General features: G+C 35.9%; 1 non-coding gene across 1 annotated transcript; it reads right to left on the reverse strand.

Moving 5' to 3' along the window:
• Positions 1–901: 901 nt before the first annotated feature.
• Positions 902–1,041, reverse strand: LOC128589281 (U4 spliceosomal RNA). Its single transcript, XR_008380883.1, has one exon. It is a non-coding gene; the product is annotated as a U4 spliceosomal RNA (small nuclear RNA).
• Between the last annotated feature and the right edge of the window lie 22,935 nt (positions 1,042–23,976).

Genomic DNA, 23,976 nt, shown 5'->3' on the forward strand with positions numbered 1-23,976 from the left:
AGTTTTCAGATTTATGTCAACTTGCTGGTATAGACATTGAGATTTCCTTGGAACAAGGACAGTAGAGAATTTCCATAGTCTTGGATCGTTAGTAGTAGATCATTATAAGATATGAACCTAATAATTAAAAGTTCAGGGAAAGAAGTCTACAGAAAACCAAGGCTGTGAGGATGGAGGAAAAAGAGACGTCTGAGATTAAAGGGGAAGAAAGGGAGAGATGTATAGAACATGACAAGAAAATAATCGTGCTTTTCAAAGTGAAAGCTGTCACCATGGCCTATGTATTTTGACAATTAAAAATTATCTAAAATCTGGGTGGCACCTGTGACTCAAAGGCTTAGGGCGCCGGCCCCATATGCCAGAGGTGGCAGGTTCAAACCCAGCCCCGGCCAAAAACTACAAAAAAAAAAAAAAAAAATTGTCTAAAATCTAAGCATACTTTTCTTTTCATGTTGTGTAACCTGGACACATGGAGAATCACCTAACCTACTTGTAAAGACTTTGTAGTTACCTACTTTTTGTTATATATGGATTCTTCATTCCCTTAAGGTGGATTATCTGAAGGAAATATTTTCTTACAACCAGAGATGAACATCACCTTTCTGGGCCAACCATCATTTTTATAAATTTAGAACACAGGGCATTTTTCATTAAGATACATTTTACATTAATATTGTAGGAAATCACTCAATTTCTTATAACTCCATATATCCTTTTAAAGGCTAACGACCACTCTTTTGAATCATACTCTCTCTACTGCATGACAGAAAGGAAGAAAACAAAGGGAAATTATTAGGAAAACTTAGCATTCAAGGTGGTGGAAAAATGAGTGCGTATGTATATGTGAGATTTATATGTGAGGTCTCAAATAACTAGGTTGCTAATATCTTTTTATTTTCAGTCTCTGTAGAGACTATCAAAAATTGCCAATGCCGACTATATTCAAGTCGTCATGGTGGGTTATTGGGAAAAGTTTTCAATGAGCAATAATTGCACCTCGGATAAACCTCATTGGCTATGATACTGCCACTATGCAAAGCTAGGGTGAAATGTTTTCCTTCAATCATTGCTTTTAAGAACGATTGCTAGGTTTTCTCTCTTGTTGTCTACAAAAATATCTGTGGGTTATCTCACTGGTACTAGTCACTCTTTCTTGTTAAATGTCCACAATAGTTCTGTTTCAACATTATTTAATTTTCTCTTAGAAAATGTTATTTTTAACTGTATGGCTGATTAATCCCACGTAACCCTTCCCCTTGGGTGTAGCCCAAGCTGGTTTCTTATCATAATGTAGTGGGAGTAGAAAGACCACATCAGCTGCCCTTTCATCCCTCTTCCTCCTATCCCTGACCTTAGACAGGAAGCATGAGAGTATCATGACCTGATTCTGAGATACAGTCTTTCTCCATTGAAGATTTGTCTGTTCTGGGATTGAGACATGGAGGTGAAGAAGAGCAACAGAAAAGACAGTGAACTTCACTTCTCCTTGTGGTTTGGAAAGACACACCCACTTTTAAAACTGGCCTGCTTGGTTTTATCTCCTGTTAATGGTTTTGGGCCACAAGGTTCATGAACTTGGAGGAGGCCCCTCAGCTGTGCTTCTGTACCATGTTTCTGTGAAGACCTCTTTGCAGAGGAGCATCCCTGTCTCGATTTGGCTGCAGCAGTGGAGCATTACAGAGTGTGTCTGGGGACTGCATGACTGCTTCTGAGGCAGCAGGCCCTGGGCAGCCAGCCACGTGAGATGCCTCACAGAAGCCACAGGCCACTCCTGTTCCGGTCTGCCTTCATCGTCTTCCTCCAGTCATGGAAACCCAGATCCTCCCTGCTCCTCTGCTTCAGGCTTCTCCCTCAAGCTACACAACTTTCAAACTTTGAACTTAAAAAAAAAAAGAAAAAAAAAATCACTGAACACTAAATGCAGCAACGCTTGTCAACTTACCCAAACACCTCCCTTATGGAAGATATGGGTGACTCTGAGACTCAATGACCCACTAACAAGAGGCCAGTTTTTCCTCCAGCCAAGGCCTCTAGTATCTATGGCACCAAGGACACAGCTCTAACTATTAGCTCCTCTACTCTGCTTGATGAAGAAGAATCCTGCTTCTCTCCCAAATAGGTTGAGGAGATAGAAAATGTTCTATTCCTATCGCTGATTTCCCCTCAGTGACACCAAGGAATTTTTCTTTTTTTTTTTTTTTTTCCCTCCTCACTAGTGTTTTGACTCTATATGGATGGAGAAGGAGAGTGGAAAAAATTTCCCTGTAAAGAGAATGTTTGGCCTGTTCTGTAAGCCCTCTTACAATACCGGGCTTCAAGGCAAGCAAGTTGAAACCTGCCTGGGTGAACCAAGAGGGTGGCCGTCAACTATGTTTCTTGGAAGGGAAATTATGGACCATAACACAGACTGTCTCAAAACTTTCACAGTGACCCATGTATCACTCCCGGGATTGTAGGAGTAACAACATTTGGAATACCTACTGAATAAATACAAGTTTTACAGAATATCATCATCATAGGTCAAAATGAAGCAGACAGCCGTCCTCCTCCCCCAGATTCACTATTGTTTGATCTTAAACATGCAAGAGTGGCATGGTATAGTGTAATTAGAAAATAATAAATAAAACACGGTCGTCTAAACTAAATGTTATTTCCTGACCAAACGCTAACCAATAGGATTTCATAAATTTAAATTTCATGTATGCAACTATAAGATATAAAATGTTATCATTGGGATGTAGGAGAAGCATAAATAGGAGGAAAAATTGCCCCTGCTGCCAATCAGCAAAAGATCCAGAGATTTACTGGTCATTGTCTCGTCCAAAGGTAAGAAGCCAACATTTATATAGATCATGGATTGCTCAATAGAAGTTTAGTACAGAAAATAACTTTAGAGAGTAATAAGCGCCATGATGTAACTAGTGCAAAAGATGAAAACCAGACAGATGAAATGATAGTAATGATATGACAATAAAATAGGTATTGACAACTAGCATTTATTGAATACTTAATTATCCATGTAGCTTGCATTTTGCCATTCTATGTACAAAACCATCCTGAGGTTAAACTGTTACTGTAAGTGAAGTACATGGGTAATATCATGGCAGGCTGTGTGTTTTCATAGTCTCAGCACAGTAATTATTTTAAATTTTCTATTAGATTGTTAAAGTACTCTTCCATCTTAATTATAAATATCTCTGAAACATTGTTTTTTTCTCATTTTATGTGGCTTCGATGAGGCAGTTTAAGCTAAATATAAATAGCAAATATCACACTAAAGCTAAAATAAAACATAATTTATTATAAGATTGATTTGCAAGTCCAAAATCATAATGACTAAATCTTGCTCCTAATAAATTTATTGAAAGAAAAAACATTTCCAACGATTCTTACGTGAGCTTACAGAAATTCTACCCTGAACTTATATCAGGCACAACCACCCACATTGCTGAGAAATATTCTAGTTTGTGACTCACTAGTAAGAAAATGCTATTTAAAAAAACCAGCTCTTTAAGACATTCATGACTGCTCCATAAACTTCATATCAATGATATTTTAATTAACCCTGGAATACTTTGACAACTGGTAATTTTGGGTGTGTGAAATGCAGATAATTTTGGTTCAAGTCAATCAGTTATACTAATTGGTTCATCTGTGAGGTGAACTATAGTTTGAAACCTATAGTTAAATTTAATTTATGGTTCTATGATGTACTAGAAATAAGAAAGGTGGTAGGAATACACATAAAATAATTTGCAAAATTTGAAAGCAGAGCTTTTAGATTTCTCATACTTCCATTGAATTTCTTTGAAAAGGGAACCATTCATAGTAGTTTTATATCTACTAAATCAAGCCTACAGTAAATCCCCATTTTCTAAAGGTAAGTCCATTATAAAAATAAGATGAAACAGGATATACTTGGGAAAGCAAATACCATGTAAATAATTTATACATCGATCTATTCAGCATTGCTTATGGAAATCTCTTATAAGCAATCTAGTATGATATTCATAACGTACTATATGCACGATGGGGAAAGGGTGTCATAAGTGGAGGAGTTTACATAGGTCAAATGTCATCTATGACCTGCAGGATCTTAAATTAACACGAGTGAAATAAAAAACTATGTAGATAATGACTATACAAGTTAAACAGCGTATCTGAAATAAAATAGCCATAGCAGAACGAAAAAAATGGAGAGACAAGAAAGCTTTCCGGCATCCCAGGAGTCCCACACGTGTTTGTGGACATCCCCACCCCCCCAAGCTCCCACAGATAGCTAGTATTTGGATGCTGTGTAGGGTTCCCATACCAGGGAAGACGGAGCTAAGGAGGAGAAGGGAGAAGATGCTGGAGGTGAGCTCAGACTGCAAAGTTGAGAAAGTGTCTGGTGGGATCAGCTTAGGGTCTGCGTGTCCTCTTGACACTGTGGACTCCTTGGCTCTGAGTGGGGCTGCAGTTGTAGGGAACCATGAGTAGTACAGATCCAGGTCTGAGATGCTATCAGAAGATAATTCTAGCACAGGATGCATTTTAGTAGATAGAAAACATGGTGAGTACTAAGTACTGCATGATTCTTACCAGGGCCTTTGATAGAAATAGGGGAAATGGCCTGAATATGATGAAAACAGCCAGGAAATAGTGCTAGACACTGAGCGGAAGCAAGATGAAAAGTCTTGGAATATTTTTTTGCCCCTATCAGAAAAAGAGTGAATATACTACCAATAATAGAGGAAGAAACTTATACATTGTAGTAAAAACACAACAAAGACGGTTCAGAGAGGAATTGTGCAAACATCAGCACAATCAGTATAATTCTGGCAAGATGTGTTTGTGGCTATAATAAAAAAAGTAAGTTTATCACACAGATGATTCTCGCTGATTACAAGTCATTTGTTTTTTCCTCACGTTTATCACCTGGCCTCATCATCCCACTTCCCTCATACATAACACAGTTATCTTTAACAAAATATAAATGAGTTTTAAACATAGCTCATTCTTTTCTGAAACAATTACTATATCTGAATTACTGAAATACAATTATTTTATTGTCTGTACACGTCCTGTTAGCACATTATCTGTTTCATTAAAATGTCCTTAAAACTGTGTTAATTAAAAGGTCATGGATATCTCAAGTGATTTTCCATTTTTATGGGAACATGATTAACTTCTGGATATTAGAAGTGCATACTAACTTTAAAATTTCTCAGAGAACAGACACTGATTTGAGGTGATCCACAAGAAGAAATGTTTAAGTTCTGTCCACAGTGGAACATAGAAGGTAAAAGTACGCATTCAATACCTACCAGCAAACCTGTGCAGTGAAAAATAGTATAGTGAGGAAAATACAGCAAAGTAGGATGACAAAAAAAGAGAAATATAGAAAAGAGTAAATAATTAATTTTTGAGGGTATAAATATAGAAATTAAAGTAAATGCTTAATAACCAGAATGATGGATTCAGAACGAAGGGGTGAGGCCAGGTATATCGGACTTTAAAGAAGACCATCCACTCAGAACTAGTTAAATTTTATTTACTTTTTAAGTTGTCAAACATATTAAATGAATTAAATATTTATTTTTTTGGCCAGGGCTGGGTTTGAACCCGCGACCTCCGGCATATGGGACCGACGCCCTACCTGCTAAGCCACAGGCGCCGCCCTGAATTAAATATTTAAATGAATGAAAAGTTCTCCATCATAAATGAAGCTCAGTTTAGCTGGATACAGGATGCTGGGCTGAAAGTTGTTTGTTTTAGGAGATTGAAGGTCAATGACCATCCTCTTCTGGCTTGAAAAGTTTCAGCAGAAAGACCTGCAGTCATTCTAATATTCTTCCCCTTGTAAGTTATGATTTTCTTATTTCTGGCTGCTTGCAGGACTTCTCCTTCAAATTAACTTTGGCGAAGTTGCTTACAATGTGTCTAGAAGATGCTTTATCAATGAGGAATGGATAAAGACAATCTGTGTGTGTATTCATCTACTAGTTTCATATCAATATTGGACGCATTGGACACTTGCTTTTCCGTTCTTGTGATGGTTTACTAAGGAGAAGTTCTTCAACTGCATCCAGATAAATACAAAAGATGCAAAATGCCTACGTGAGAGACCAACACAATTACACTCAAGAGTGTGGGCACGGGGAGAGAGAGGAGAAGGGAGAGGGATCGACAAGCTCCCACCTAATGGGCACAGCGTAAGTGTACATGGCGCACCTCCTGGATGAAGGGCTCAACTACAACGTGGGCCTTACCAACAAATGCAAACAGTGTAACCTCATCAATTGTACCCTCATATTATATCGCATTTTCTTTTTTTATTTCAGATTAATATGAGGGTACATATATATATGTGCATATATACATATACACAAAATCGGGTATTAGTGTGTGTGTGTATATACATATATATGCACCCTCATATTAATCTGTATACACACACACACACAATTGGATATTATTAAGCTATAAAAACGAATTCAGTCCTGTCATTTGCAGGAGATGGATGGAACCAGAGGACATTATGCTAAGGGAAATAATCCAGGCACAAAAACACAAGTACATGTTATTATATGTGAGAGTGAAAAATGATGATCTCTTAGAGGTAGGGAGTAGAATAGCAGTTAGCAGAGGCTAAGAAGTATGGACGGGAGGGGATGGAGGGATGACAACGGGGATGGTCAGGGAGTACACAAATTTAGGTAGATAGAAGGAATGAGATCTGTTGTTTGATAACAGTAAGGTGATTATAGTTAACACTAATTTATGATATATTTAAAAATAGCTACAATAAAGATTTGGAATATTCCTAACATGAACAAATAATAAATGTTAGAGGTGATAGAAACCCCAGGTCCCTGACTTGATCACTACACTTTGTTTGCATGTATCAAAATATCATATATACCCCAGGAATAGGTATGGATAAAAATTAATAAAAAAATTTCTTGCTATAATCATAACTATTAAAACATTAAGAATGGGTCCCTTTAATCCAGGTGGTTAATAGAAGGCTTCAAAGAGAAGTGCACCTGAGTAGATATGGTTAAGCTATGGACCATGACTTTCCAGGTGAGGGGAAGACATTTTCACTGAAAGAATAGGTTTGAAGGATTTACAAGATAATAGTAGCTAAGTCTGATGGCAGTCTGCTGGCAGCTCTGGGTACACGTGAAATTCAAGCAAAAAGTTTGCACATTTAATATTTCAAATATATAAAACATATTTTGTCAACTTGTCATTAGGAAGTGGCCTGAAGAAGTCACATTTTTAGAGAATAGTATTAATTGCTAATAGGAGCAAACTGTAACTGTTATTCTTCATACAACAGATGCTTGGCAAAATAAATTTAAAAGCTTTAACTTGAAAAAAAATGTAATCTACTAAAAATTATCTACATGAAATCCTAAAACATTTAATTTAATAAATATGAGTGATTTTTAATTTTTACACAAATTATATTATGTAAATCCATGGCTTTGGAAGGCCTCCAATATGTTTTCAGGTTTTGGTCCATAGTATACAGTAAAATCTCTTACAATAATTTTAATTCAAAATAACTATGTTGCCCTTCAAAATGGATTTTCCAAGAAAAGTTAAACTTCAGCCCAGGTGTCAGAACTTCAAATTTCAAATCACTAGACTACAAAATAACATACATTTTATATTCAAAAAAATAAAAAGAAATACCTGAGGAGGAATTAATTGAGCAGCACTCAAGTGCACAGAAAACGCAACAGAAATCAAGCAGGGGGGAGACAAGAGGAGAGGAGGGGTCCGTGTCCACCTGAAGGGCACAACGCACACTGCAGGGGGGAGACAGGAGGAGAAGAGGGGTGCATGCTCACCTTATGGGCGCAACACACACTGCAGGGGGGAGTCAGGAGGTGAGGAGGGGTTTATGTTCACCTTTTGGGCATAACGCACACTGCAGGGGGAGACAGTAGGAGAGGAGGAGTGCATGCTCACCTGATGGCCACAACGCACACTTAGAATTTTGACATAAACTAGGAAAGTAATTCACGTAGCCAAGACAATTGTACTTCCCTAATACTCTGGAAATTTAAGAGAAGAAAGAAGAATAAATGTGAGAAATGATATTCATGTATGATTTCTTAGCTATTTTTAAAATCCATTTGTATCACTCAGAGTGAAGTACAGGAAATGGGGAATAAATGAATTCCTGTCCGCAGCTGGATACATTCTAGCTACTGGATACTGGGCAGTATCCAGAATCTACACGCGTGTGTCACACCGTGAGCCCTTCTCTCCAGTCCGTTTTGTCCTTCCCTGGTAAGGTGTGGGTAACAATGGACAGGCTTGCTATGCTGTACTTACCATTCCTCCCTTTAGTTATTAAATATGGCCGTGAAACTAGTTTTTATCAATCAACTGAAATGAAGAGGTGTTATCATGTATGGTTACAAGATCTTTAAAGGGCAACATTCCCTTCCCTGTCTTTTTAACTCTGCCAACACCTTCCTTACAACAACACAAGGCCCTGGGATACAACACGAACAGTTTCTTTCCTGAAAAAGAAACTTGTGGTGCTAAATAACCTATAGGAGTTGATCCTCTGAGAAATAATAATCCATGACTTTAACATGAGCAATGAGTGAATTACCAACTTGATTAATCATTAAATCTGGCTTCTATTTATTATAGCAGTATCTCTAAATGATACACCATAAGCATGTCTCAAATTTAGTATCTCAAGGTGCAGATTATTGGCTTTATTAATTAGGATCACAGTCAAGATTTAAATGAACTGCTGCATGCTTAGTGCAATGTCTAAAAATGTTTATCAGCCATTGAACACTAATATTGTTATTATTTTATGATTCTAATCTTAAGCATATCCTTTTATCAGAAAAGGGAACATAAAACATTGGATATAATAGCTTTTACTTTTGCTAGAGTAATAGATTAAGCTTTGCATTTTGCTTTATGAAAGCAAAATTTCTCACTGGATACATAAGAAATAAAAATGATGATGACCCAGTAACATTCCATACATTGGAATATTTTTTCTGTCCTGTTGTTAACAAATAAATCTAAAGCATTAAAGAGAACATTACATTTATAGTCATGAACTATATGAAGACATTTTTTTCAATGATGGAATATAACAATGGTCCCATCAGAATAAAATAGTATAATTTTACTATACATTTTCTATGTTCAGATATGTTTAGGTACACAAATACTATTGTGGAGCAATTGCCTACAGCATTCAATCCAGTAATGTGCTATAAAGGTTTGCAGCCTAGAAGCAATAGATTATACCATATAGCTTCGGTGTGCAGAGAGCTATTCCATCTTGGTTGGTGCAATGTAAACGATGTTTACACAACAACATCACCTAAGGGTACATTTCTAAGAATGTATTCTTGCTATTAATCAATGCATGACTTTATTCAAATAACGTGATACTGTGTATACAAAAGTCATGAGATTCTACATATATTATAGTAGGTTTAACAAATGTAAATATATCCTGGAATGATAGTCAATAGACAAAATAAAAATATTAATTAAATTTCTATACACACAGCAGTTGAAACTGAAAATTAAGTTTTTAAAGTGTCACAGCAGCATTGAGAAACATCACATACCTAGGAATAAATCTAGTAAAAGTAGCATTTTTACAAATAAATACAAAAGTTGTTATTCAAAGAAATGTTTGAATAAAAAGATCAAACAGATGAATGGATTATACATCATTAACAGCTTGAAAAATCTGATAGTATAATGGTTTCATTTTCACAATTGGATCAATAGATTCAATGAAATTCCAATCAAAAGCCGAAGTCCGGTATTGCTTTGCTTTTGCTCCTGCACAGCATTCACTTGTGTGTGTGTAAATTTATACCCACCCAGCTCTCAAAGTTATCTTTAAAGGTTATGAACAAAAAGTTGACAAGATATTCTTAGGAAGCAAAAAACATGGAGAATGACTCAGACATCAATAATTATTATACAGGAAAACTATTAAGACCATATAGACTGAAAATATATACCAAAGGGAATGAAAGGAGCTCCAGAAATGGCCCGTCATATTTTGTGACACTTGCTTTGTGATTAAATTTTCACAATAGATGATGTATGTATTTGCTATGTACAACATTTTTAAAATGTTTCAATAGATTGAGGGGTACAGGGCAGTTTTGTTACACAGACAGACTCTATGGTGGTAAGACTGGGCCTTCAGTAACTTATTCCTTGGATAGTTACAGGGTACTCAGCGAGCCGTTTCTCATCCCTCACCCTCACAGCGCCCTCCCACCTTTTATCCATCTTGAGTCAATTTTTGTAAGTGGTGAAAGGCGCAGGTCCAGTTTCAGTCTGATGGATATTCAGAACTGGATAATCACATGATCACCACATGGATAAGCACCATTTATTGAATAGAGATTCTTTTCCATAGTGTAGGCTTTTGTTGGGTTTATCAAAGATCAGGTGTCTATCTGGCAGAGACTGGCTTCATATCTTGGTTTTCTACTCAGTTCTGTAGGTACTTGTCTCTATTTTTGTACCAATGCCATGCTGTTTGATCACTATGAACTTGTAATATAACCTCAAGTCTAGTAGAATGATGCCTCTGGTGCGTTTTTTTTATTTCTAAGAATAGTCTTTGCTATACAGGTTTTTTTTTTTTTTTTTCTGGTTTCATACCAAATAAAGAACAATGTTTTCCAGTTCTTCAAAGCATGGTGTTGTTATTTTAATGGAGTTTGCATTGAATCTGTAGATTCCTTTGTAGTATAGACATTTTAACAATGTTGATTCTTCCCATCCAGGAGCATGATATGTTCTTCCATTTCGTAACGTCTTCTGCCGTTTCTTTCCTCAGGGTTTAATAATTCGCTTTGTAGAGTTCCTTCACCTCTTTTGTTAGATATATTCCTAGGTATTTCATTTTCTTTGAAGCTACTGTGAAGGTAACTGAATCTTTGATTAGCTTCTTAACTTAGCTGCTATTGGCATATACAAAGGTACTGATTTGCAGACATTGATTTTATATCCTGAGATGTTACAATATTTTTTGATCATTTCCAGGAGGCTTGTGGTTGAGTCTCTGGGGTTATCTAAGTATAAGGTCATGTCATCAGCAAAGAACAAGAGTTTTACCTCTTCTGCCCCCATTTTATATCCTTCCCTAGCCCAGTTGCATTGGCTAGAACTTCCAGAACTATGTTGAGTAATAGTGGCAATAATGGATATTCTTGTTGGATTCCAGTTCTAAGTGGAAAAGCTTTCAGTTTTACTCCATTCAGTGTGATATTAGCTGTGGGTGTGTCATAGATGGCTTAAATCATTTTAAGAAATGTGCCACCTACAATGTATTCTTCAGTGTTCTTGTTAGAAAAGGATGTTGAATTTTATCAAATGCTTTTTCTGCATATATTGAGATAATCACACGATCTTTGTTTCTGCTTCTATTGGTATGATGTATTAGATTTATGGGTTTGCATATATTATACCATCCTTGCATTCTGGAATAAAGCCCATTTGATTATAATGCATCATTTTTTAATGTGTAGCTGTAATATATTGGATAATATTTTATTGAGTATTTTGCATCAATATTTTGCATCAATATTAGTGAAATTGGCTTGTATTTCTCCTTTTTAGCTGGGTCCTTTCCTGTTTTTGGAATTACAGCGATGTTTGCTTCATAGGACATGTTAGGGAAGCTTCCTTCCTTCTCAACATTTTGGAATAGGTTGTGCAGTATAGGTACAAGCTCATCTTTGAATGTTTGATATAACTCTGATGTGAAGCCATCTGTTCCCAGGCTTTTTTGTTGGAAGATTTTTTACTGTTTCTTTGATCTCAGTTCTTTTTATTTTTTATTTTTTTATTTTCTTTTTTATTAAATCATAGCTGTGTACATTAATGTGGTCATGGGGCACCATACACTAGTTTCATAGACTGTTAGACACATTTTCATCACACTGATTAGCATAGCCTTCCTGGCATTTCTCTGAGTTATTGTGCCAAGACATTTACATTCCACATTTACTAAGTTTCACATATGCCCTTGTAAAATGCACCGCAGGTGTAATCCCACCAATTCTCCTCCCTCTGCCCCCCTCCCCCTTCCCTCCCCTCCTTTTCCCCCTTCCCACTATTCTTAGGTTGTAACTGGGTTATAGCTTTCATGTGAAAGCCATAAATTAGTTTCATAGTAGGGCTGAGTACATTGGATACTTTTGCTTCCATTCTTGAGATACTTTACTAAGAAGAGTATGTTTCAGCTCCATCCACGTAAACATGAAGGAGGTAAAGTCTCCATCTTTCTTTAAGGCTGCAAAATATTCCATGGTGTACATATACCACAATTTATTAATCCATTCGTGGATGGATGGGCACTTGGGCTTTTCCCATGATTTAGCAATTATGAATAGGGCTGCAATAAGGATTCTGGTATAAATATCTTTGTTATGATGTGATTTTTGGTCTTCTGGGTATATGCCTAATAGGGGAATTATAGGATTGAATGGCAGGTCTATTTTTAGATCTCTAAGTGTTCTCCATATATCTTTCCAAAAGGAATGTATTAATTTGCATTCCCACGAGCAGTGTGGGGATGTTCCCTTTTCTCCACATCCATGCCAACATCTCTGGTCTTGGGATTTTGTGATATAGGCTAGTTTCACTGGAGTTAGATGATATCTCAAAGTAGTTTTGATTTGCATTTCTCTGATGCTTAAAGATGATGAGAATTTTTTCATGTGTCTGTAGGCCGCGCGCCTGTCTTCTTCAGAGAAGTTTCTCCTCAGATCCCTTGCCCAGCCTGCGATGGGATCATTTGTTCTTTTTTGGCTTATACATTTGAGTTCTCTGTGGATTCTGGTTATTAAACCTTTGTTGGATACATAACCTGCAAATATCTTCTCCCATTCTGAGGGCTGTTTGCTTGCTTTACTTACTGTGTTCTTGGCTATGCAGAAGCTTCTTAGTTTGATCAGGTCCCAATACTGTATAGAGAACCAAGAGATGAATCCAGCTATTGATCTCAGTTCTTGATATTGGTCTGTTTAAGAGATCTATATCTTCCTCGTTAAGGCTTGGGAAATGGTATGATTCCAGGTATTGGTCCATTTTTTCCACATTGTCAAATTTCTGTGCATAGAGTTTCATGTAGTAGTCAGAGATAATCTCTGGTATGTCAGTGGTATCTGTGGTTATTTCCCCTGTTTCATTTCTGGCTGAGGTTATTAGAGATTTTCCTTTCCTGTTTGTAGTTAATTGGCCAAAGGTTTATCAATTTTATTTATCTTTTTGAAGAACCGAATTTTTATTTCATTGATTCTCTAAATGATTTTTTGTTTTCCATTTCATTTATTTCTGATTTAATTTTGGTTATTTTTTATCTTCTACTGGGTTTGGAATTTTGATTGCTCTTCCTTTTCCATTTCCTTGAGATGATTCATTAAAGTGTTGATGTGCTTCTTTCTATTTTTCAATATAGGCATCTATTGTGATATATTACCCTCTTAGGACTGCTGTTGCAATATCCCACAAGTTTTGGTATCTTGTAGCTTCATTATTGTTCCATTTGAGGAATTTAATACTTTCCACCTTTATTTCTTCCTTGTCCCAGCTTTCATCCAGTATATGATTGTTTAATTTTCATGCCTTTGTTTGGGAATGAAAAATTTGTTAGAATTTTTGTTAAATTATTGCCTTGTGGTCTAAGAAGACACAAAATACAATTTTGATTCTTTTAATTTTGTTGAGGTTGGATTTGTATCCTAGGATATGATCTATTTTGGAGTATATTTCTTGGGCTGATGAGAAAAACATATATTCCTTAGCTTTGGGATGGTGTGTCCTGTATATGTCTATCAAGCCCATTCATTTTAGTGTTGCAATTAAGTCACTTGTATCTTTGTTTAGTTTATGTTTAAATGATCTTCCTAGTTCCATTAGAGGGGTGTTAAGTCCCTAGATATTATGGTGTTATGAGATATCATATGGTTCAGATGAATCAAGGTCTGTTTCATAAATCTGGGAGCATTTAATTTGGTTGCATAAATATTTAGAATTGAAATATTCTCTTCATGTACTTATCCCTTGACCAGTATGAATTGAACATCTTTTTCTTTCTTAAATTTACTTGCTTTAAATCCACTTGCATCTTAAAATAAAATTGTAACCCCTCCTTTCTTTTGGTTTACCTTTCCCTGAAATACTGTTTGCCCATTCTTTACCCTGAATCTTGTTTTTCCTTTCCAGGTTAGGTGTGTTTTTTTGAGGCAGCACATGGATAGCTTGTGATTTATTATCCAATCAGGCAACTTGTGTTTCTTCAGGGGGAATTCAAGCCACTAACATTTATCAATAGATTTGAAAAGTACAGTGTTCTATTCATCTTATTTTGCAAAGGTCCATTGCTTAGTTTTATTTTTTTCATCATTGTTTACTAGGCTGGTGGTCCGTTGTGATGGTCAATGTGGAGAATAGGTGTAAGTATTTCCTGTAGAGCTGGTTTTGTGGAAAATGTTTGCATATCAGTAAAAGATTTTGATTTCTTCTTTGATTTTGAAGTTTGGTTTAGCAGGATATAGAGTTCTGGGATGAAAATTATTTTGATTTATGTCTCTCTAAAAGGAGTGCTTTGGAATCCTTAGTGATAGTTGGCGAGTTTTCGTTCATGATACCCTATCATAGGACTTCCATTCCTTTGGGACATTCTTCTTTCCCTTCAGCAATACCTATAATTCATAATTTTTAATGCTTTGTGAAGTTACATAATTCTCTGAGTGAGTGAATATTCTGCTTTCTTTCTCTTCTTTTCTGCCTCTTTAACTGCTTGGGTTATCTCAAGAGAATTATCCTTTAGCTCTGAGATTCTTTCTTCTGTATTGTCTAATATATATTATTGATATAAGTTCCCTGATTGACTTCTTTAAGTCTTTAAGCTCCACTATATCCTTTCTACATTCTTCATATCTTTTGTTTATATTTGGTTCTGTTTTTTTCCACTTTCTCATAAATTCCCTTATTGTTTTTGCCACCTATATTTTAAATTCCCTTTATATTATTTCAAATCATTCTTTTTTTTTTTTTTTTGAGATAGTGTCTCACCATGTCACCCTTGGTAAAGTACTATGGCGTCACAGCTCACAGCAACTTCAAACTCTTGAGCTTAAGTGATTCTTGTGCCTCAGCCTCCCAAGTAGCTGGGACTACAGGCACCCATCACAACACCCAACTATTTTTTGTTGCTTTTGTCATTGTTGTTTAGGAGGCCTGGGCTGAGTTTGAACACTCCTGCTTCCATGTATGTAGCCAGCATCCTAAGCACTGAGCTACAAGGGCTGAGCCTCAATTCATTCTTTATAGGTGGAATCCTCTGTAGTAGCTACCTAATTATTCCTTGGGATGGGATGAGGCTGCGCTATTCTGGTTTATCATGTTGCCATAATTTTTCTCTTTGTTCCTTCTCATGTGTGTTTTCTCCTTGTTTACATTCTTCCCCTATTTTTTCCTTCTCACTAACCTCCATTACTTTAAATTACCTTGCCTCAGAGCTTAGGTGTCCAAGTGGCCTTTTGGTATAAGGCCAAAGGAAGATAAGAAAAAAATGTGAGTAGAGTGAAAGAAAAGAAGATGAGTTTGAAAAAAAAAAAAAAGGGAGTGGAAGGAAAGAATTGAACAAAAGGATAGAAAAAGGACAGTAAGTGAGAAAGAGAGCAACAGGAGAAATGGTGGTGTTCAGCTTTATCCACACTCTCAGCTCTAGGACCGTGGGATGCTGGGCTGGTTGAGTGCCTGTAAGTCAGGAGCTTCTTTTTTTTTTTTTTTTTATTTTTAGTCAGGAGCTTCTTACCAGCCTGCGCAAAAGCAAGACCGCCACCTCTTTGAAATACAGAAATCAGCAGTATGTCATTAATGGGGACCAAAGCTAGAAAGACATCCAAGACCAGAATTTGTGGCCAGCTTGATCCAGACCAATGTTGTGACCCCCTCCAGCCAGACTAGTGCCATGACCCTTCAGCCCTCAGAGACAAAAAATAAGAAAAAAGTAAAAATAGATTTAAAAAATTAGGAATGTAATTTATAAGATAAAGAAGTGAAAAAATAGATATCTTAGCTATTGTATGAGAATTTGTGTGGAAAAATGGGAAAAGTAGAAAAATCCCTACAAAAAGGAAGAACAAGGATAGAAATTTTAAAAGAGAAAGAATAAAAGGGGCTTAAAAACCATAACATAAATTGAGTAGCCTTTGCTATTGAAAAAAGTAAGAATGAAAAACTAAAATTACAACCGAACCAAAAATCCTAAATTTCAAACAATAATAATAGTAAAAGAGAAAAAAAATTAAAAGAAAAAAAATTAAGAAAAAGTGAAAAGAGAAGTAAAAAATCTAAAACTGTGTGTGTGTGTCTGTGTGTGTGTGCTGCAATATATTGTCTAAACATCAGAGAGTACTGTGATGTTATGAGATAAAGAACACACACTGGATTTACTGTATGTGATGTGGGTTGAAAGCCACTGTCTGGTTGTAAAGGACACCAAATCTTATCTTCTTGATATCTTTGTTTTTAATTCAGGCCTTCATCGTCTTTCAGTCCCAATGGGACTGGATTTCAACAGCTCTCACCAGACTTCCTGGGAGGCCTGCCAGACAGTGTTCCTTGACTACAAAGCAGCCCCCAGTGGGTGTGAAGACTGCTCAGCTCACCCCAAGGATGGCCAGTTGAGCTCAGCAAGAGCACCAGAGCCAGATGTGCACTTGATCCTCATGAACTGATCCCCCCTGCAAGTGTTCTTCCCACAGTGGTGTTGCCTCGCCTGCCAGCCAAGCCAATGGGAGAATTGCCTTGGCCAGCATTCAAGCCTGTCTACTGGATGCTGTTCATGTCTACTTGCTGTTTCAGTGAGAAGCTCAGTCCAAAATCAAAATACCACAGGACAACTTTTCCTATCCCCTGACCTCTACAGGAGAGTAGACTGACTGGCTGGCCCGTGCTCAAACCAAGCACCTGCCTTCTGTGTTCTTGGCTCCTGATGTTGCCTTCTGCTTCACTGTGTCCCTGGAATCTGTGCAGATTCCTCCAGATAGAGGTGAGTGAAGACTATTTTCCCCTGTCTTATCATGAGTAGCCAACAAGGAGATCATTTGACAGGTTTCTTATCAATTCTCATTACAAAACAATGAGGAAAGGAACAACCACTCAAAATCTGATTCTAGAACCAATGTACACCCATGTGAAAAATAATATCAATCTCACTTGTCTCATCACTTTATAAACATAAATCAGTTGCAGGTGCATTGTAGATACAAATGAAAAATCGAAAATAAAACATATGTAAGATAATTGAAAAACATCTAACCTTTCTAGCTATGCAGAAAATAAGTATTTCTTAAACACAACATAGAATTCAATGAAGAAAAAGATAATCTGAACTAGATTTTCCTTGAAAGTGGAATACCATCCATATCATATAACCTTTTCAAAAATATAGAGAAGGAAGATATCCTTCCAAAAATATTGTATGAATCAAATATCACCCTAATTCCCAAACCAGGAAAGGGTCCAACAAAGAAGGAAATTATAGATCAATGTTGTTAATGAATATCAACACAAAAGTATTCAATAAGGTCTTAGCAAGCAGAATACAGTGACATGTTAAAAATGTTACACACCACAATCAAGCAATCAAATGGGTTTTATCGCAGGGATGCAAGGTTGGTTTAACATACATTAATCCATAAATATAATTCAGTACATAAGTAAAGTCAAAAACAAAGATTATATGATTTTCTCAATTGATACAGACATGGCTTTTGACAATATCCAACATCCTTTCTTGATAAAAGCACTTAAGCAAATAGGGATAAAGGGGATAGTTCTTAAACTGATAGAGGGCACGTAAACAAACCCACAGCCAATATCATATTGAATAGAGTAAAACTGAAAGAATTTTCACTCAGATCTGAAACTAGACAAGGATGCCTACTGTTGCCACTGCTATTCAACATAGTATTTAGTGCTGGAAGTCCTAGCCATTGCAATCAGGCAAGAAAAGGGGATCAAGGGTACTCTAATGAGGACAGAGGAGGTCAAACTCTCTCTTTGTAGATGACATGGTCTTATACCTGTAAAAACCCAGGGACATTGTAGCAGTGTCTTGGGATACAAAATAAACACCCACAAATCGGTGGCCTTCATGTATGCCATTAACAGTCAAACTGAGAATAAAATCAAAGACACAATACCTTTTAAATTAGCTCTAAAGAAGATGAAATACCTGGGAATATATCTATCAAAGGACATGAAAGATCTTTATAAAAAGAAATATGAAACCCTGAGAAAATAAATAGCAGAAGATGTTAACAAATGGAAGGATACACCATGCTTATGGTTGAGAAGAATCAACATGGTTATAATGTCTATACTACCCAAAGCAATCTATAGATTGAATGCAATCCCCATCAAAACACCATTGTCATACTTTGCAGAACTTGAAAGAATAGTATTTAATTTCATAAGGAACCAGAAACAAAACAAAACAAATAGCCAATACAGTTCTTAGAAATAAAAACAAATCTGGAGGCACCACATTACCAGACTTCAGGTTATACTACAAGTCTACAGTGATCAAAACATCATGGTACAGGCACAAAAATAAAGGCATAGATCTATGGAATAGAATAGAGAATGGAGACGTGAACCCAGCCAAATATCACCATCTGATCTTTGATAAGCCTAACAAAAACATACACTGGGGAAAAGAACCCCTATTTGGTAAATGGTATTGAGAGAACTGGTGAGCAAAATATAGAAGTCTGAAACTAGACATGCTCTTCTTACCATTCACAAAAATTGATTTTCACTGGATAAAATATTTAAATTCTAGACAAAAAAAAAAATACAATAAAAATTCCAGAAGAGAATTTGGGAGAAATTCTTGAAAATATTGACCTGGAAAAGGATTTTATGAGGAAGACCTCCTCTCCCCAGCAATTGCAGTAATTCCAAAAATAAGTGATTGGGATTTGATCGAGCTAAAAAGCTTCTGCAAAGCTATGGGTACCACAAACAAAGAATGCAGACAACTTTCAGAATGGGGGAAGATTTTTGCATGTTACAAATATGACAAAGGCCTGATAACTAGAATATACAGAGAACTCGAAGTAATCATCAAGAAAACAACAAACAACCCCTAGTATAAGTGGATAAGTGACTTAAAGAGAAACTTCTAAACTGAACATGACATAAAATGGCCAACCAACATAGGAAAACATGCTCATCATCTTTAATCATCAGAGAAATGAAGATCAAAACTACTTTTAGATAGCAACTAACTCCACTAAGATTAATGCACATCATAAAGTCCCCAAACTGCAGATTCTGGTGTGGATGTGGAGAGAAGGGCACACTTCTACATTGCTTGTAGGATCACAAACTAATACAGCTTTCATGGAAAAAAGTATGGAGCATTCTTAAAGAATAAAAGTCAATCTTCCATTTGATCCTGTAGTCCCATTACTGGGTTTCTAACCAGAAGAACAAAAAATCATTTTATCACAAAGACATTTGCACAAGAATTTTTGTTGCAGCTCAATTCGTAATTGCCAAGTCATGGAAGCAACTCAAATGCCCACCAACTCATGGATGGATTAACAAATTGTGATATATGTATATCATGGATTACTATTCAGCCATAAAAAGATGTAGACTTTACATCTTTTATGTTTACCTGGATGGAGTTGAAACACATTCTTCTTGGTAAAGTGTCTCAAAAATGGAAAAAAAAATTGATGTAGTCAATACTAATATGAAACCAATCATAAACAATTACACACCACACGAGTGATAAAACACAAGCAGAGGAGAGAGTAGACAGAGGGGAGGGGAATGAGGAAGGGTGATTGGTGATTGGAGGGCTATTGTCGGGATCTCACCTAATGTGCACAATGTGAGGGTGTTCAGCATGCCCCTTGGGTGAAGGGCTCTTCTACAACTTGAACTTTACCTTGAAAGTGAGAACAGTATAACCCCAAAATATGTGCCACTCATTTCATTGAAATAAAAAGAAAAACTCAGCTTAGCTCTGACAGAATGCTCTGAAAAAAGCATAACAAGATAACAAGGTTGAAGCACAACTTACACTCTTACAAGTCCTGCATCTCCAGAGATAAGCCAAATAATAAAATGAAGATATTAACATCAAAATACAGGCCACTGCAGGTTATTCTCTCTCTCTTTTTTTTTTTAATAAAAAATGCCCCTCAAATTATCTGAACAGAATTTATGACTGTCACACATTAATATGGATTATAAATATAGCCTTTTATTGTTTATCTGGGAACACACTTGTCAGAAAACCTGGATCTCCTTTAATTAAGCCAGGAATGTTCACTCACATGGTATTTTGTTGTTTATTTATATTATATTACTATATCATATTAAATATCAGCATATGATTTGTGTTTTTTTTATTTCTTCATCTATATGAGAATGAAAACTTGAAATTGATTCCATCTATGGTTAAAGTCTGATAAGCTACATACAGAAGAGACAAGAAAATACTATGGACTCTACTAAAATAGGTAGACCTACAGATATATTCTCTTTCTGCATTGGGCAGCGCCTGTGGCTCAGTCGGTAGGGCGACTGAGCCACATATACCAAGGGTGGCGGGTTCAAACCCGGCCCTGACCAAACTGCAACCAAAAAAAAAAAAAAAAATAGCCGGCTTTGTGGCGGGCGCCTGTAGTCCCAGCTACTCGGGAAGCTGAGGCAGGAGAATCGCTTAAGCCCAGGAGTTGGAGGTTGCTGTGAGCTGTGTGAGGCCACGGCACTTTACCAAGGGCCATAAAGTGAGACTCTGTCTCTACAAAAAAAAAAGAAAAAAGAAAATAAAAAAAAGAAAATATAGTAACACTTGATGTCTATAGCCTAGTATTAACAAAAAAAATCCAGAATTTTGAAGTAAAACAGAGGCATGCTTAGTATGTTTCATTAGAGCATTGTCTAACTAAGTTGCCACTTAATTATCCACTTGTCCGTGAAAGTATCCTTCTTACTGATGAAGAATCAGACTCTATAATGTTAGAAATTAAATTATAGAAAAATGACAAGATGCAAATAATGTTTGTTGAAATTTCTTCTCAGTTATGTGAATTCAAAAAATTATGAAGTAGGCTGGGTGCAGTGGCTCATGCCTGTAATCCTAGCACTCTAGGAGGCCAAGGCAGGTAGATCGCCTGAGCTCTGGAGTTTGACACCAGCCTGACCAAGAGCAAGATCAGTCTCTAAAAAATAGCTGGCATTGTGTTGGGTGCCTGTAGACCCAGCTACTCAGGAGGCTAAGGCAGGAGGATTTCTGGAATCCAAGAGTTTAAGGTTGCTGTGAGCTATTACGCCAGGCACTCTACTGAGGGCAACAAAATGAGACTTGGGTCTCCACAAAAATAAAAACAAAACAAACAAACAAAAAACCTGTTTTTATTCCTTTTATGAAAGTGCACCCCCAAATTGCATCCCCCTACTCAGGCCTCCACTAAATCTGAATTCACTTGTTTCTTTTCCTTTATAGGAATAATGGGAACTGGTAAAACACCAAACGATAAAGTTTAAAATCATCTGAAGTTTGAAACTTATTCCTGTCCCTTATTGGCTATGTGATGCTGACAGGACACCTCATCCTTCAGTGCTTAAATTGCCTTATCTGCAAATTGAGTATAATAAAAAACTAAATTCACTTCATCAAGCTGTCACAAGAATTATATGGAGCACTTAGAACTGAACTACCTGACATATAGTAAATGCTATGCAAATATTTGCCAGAATTAATGGCTACCTAGTGTTAAATTTCCACAGAAATCCTCTATAATCAACATATTTTATTGTTGCTAACTAGAAAATATTTTACAGATCTGTATCTTAGGCCCCCAAACTAATCTAAGATGTAGGACAGATAAAATTGAGAAAACAAAGATGTCAGATTTTTAGTCTAGAATTCTGAAAAATCTGAAAAGAGGCAGTTACAGGTTATTATTCCATATTTGATGACTTGTCCTTCCCGTCTGTAGAAATTCTAACAAGGGAGGGTTGGATTTTAATTATTTTGACAGACCAAATTCAAAAATTTCACTTCAATGATAAAAACGGTGGATTAAATGAATCAATACTAGTTTCCATTCTATAAATACAACTTGTTCTACATATGTTTTTCATTTTAATTATGTGCTACACATGATGCATATCCTTTGATGCTCATTTCTCTGCTCCTCTATAGCAAACTTGTTTCATATTTAAGTTGACGTAACATGATATTAAATAGTGAAGAACTATTGCAAAGTACTGGGGCACAGGGAATACATTAAGATAGAAGACATTTTCTATTGAATAATTACAAACAAATTACATGTGCTGCTTTAAAGAAAATAATTTTGAAAAAGGTGAACATTAAAACCATAACAATAAATCATTCCAAAGATCTTTATGCTTCTAGCCTCTGAATATATAAGAAAATATATTTTGTTTTGAAAATTTATTTTGGATAAACTGAAAGCCATTAAAAAATTGATAACTCATAATGACATTAATTTAGTAAATTAGAACAATTAGAAGATGTCAATATAAAAATACTAGATTTAGAATGCAGGAAATTATTTCAAAAACTACATCTGTGGCATAGAGAGTTTTAAAAATAGAATGAATTACAATATTGCAACATTTACACATTAGCTATAAAGAGAGAGATTAAAAAATTAGCTTATCCCACTTATTGGGCACAATGTAAAGCAATATGGCCTGCCTTTTGGTTGCAGGATAAACTTCAAGAGGGACTCCACCTAACAAATGCAAATATTGCAACCTAGTTGTTTGTACCCTCACATTAATCTGAAATTAAAAAAAAAAAGCTTATGAGATATAAACTATAAGGTGCATTGATACTTGATTAAATGTCTCTCTCTTTCTTTCTTTTGAAACCTTCTGCTTCTGGAGAATAAAATACCTAAATGTGGGGGGCTCCTTATTTCTCGTATGACACAAAGGTCTTCAGAGTTGCAACTGCACTCAGCTGCCGTACTGGTCCTCTTCCTGTCCACCTCAATATTTCCCGTCAACTAGCAAGTAATTACTTGAGAAATATGCCAATATTGATAAGCATTATTTTACAGTATGTAAATTAATCCTTATATATCCTCTAAGCCAGATTAATTTATAAGATAAATTTGACCTTTTATCAAAGTTCCTCCTCTCTATATGTGTGTATATAAATATATATGATTCTCCTCTGTATTGTATTTCACTAACAATCATTTTTTTAAATTCCTGGAATGATGTTTACAATGACTTTAAGTTTAACTACATGTTTTTCATAATGAGAAAATAAGGAGCATTGAAGAGTAAATCAAAAGTTTTTCCTCTTTCACATGTAATAATAAAGGAAAAGTATTGCTCCCTTTAAGATGCGAGGAATATTAAACGCTGTTTAGAAGCATGGGTAATTTGATATACTCAGTACTTTTGAATAAAATAAAAACCACGATCAAGTTTATGAAACTCATTACCATTTCATTAATTCCCCTTTCAGTTTTGGACCAAAATTGCGGATCTGGTGGAAAGCAGGCATTAAAGATAGTTTTACAGAAATATCTTTCATTTTTTAATTATCAGATAACTTCCACATAACCTAATAAACTTAAAATAAATTTATTTCAAGTGATTAATATTACAGCTATGTGATAATGTTGTTAAAAATAATTTTTCATGAATTCTGATATAGGTTTTCCTTTTCATACTCTAATTTTTTTTTTTTTTTTTTGTGGTTTTTGACCGGGGCTAGGTTTGAACCCGCCACCTCCAGCATATGGGACTGGCGCCCTACTCCTTGAGCCACAGGTGCCGCCCCATACTCTAATTTTTGATATTAGGGGCAATTTATATGTGAACATTTATAATGTATAAAGCATATCTTCTTTCTAAAATTATTTATAAAAAACT

The sequence above is a fragment of the Nycticebus coucang genome, chromosome 6 (assembly GCF_027406575.1).
Source record: "Nycticebus coucang isolate mNycCou1 chromosome 6, mNycCou1.pri, whole genome shotgun sequence".
NCBI lineage: Eukaryota > Metazoa > Chordata > Mammalia > Primates > Lorisidae > Nycticebus > Nycticebus coucang.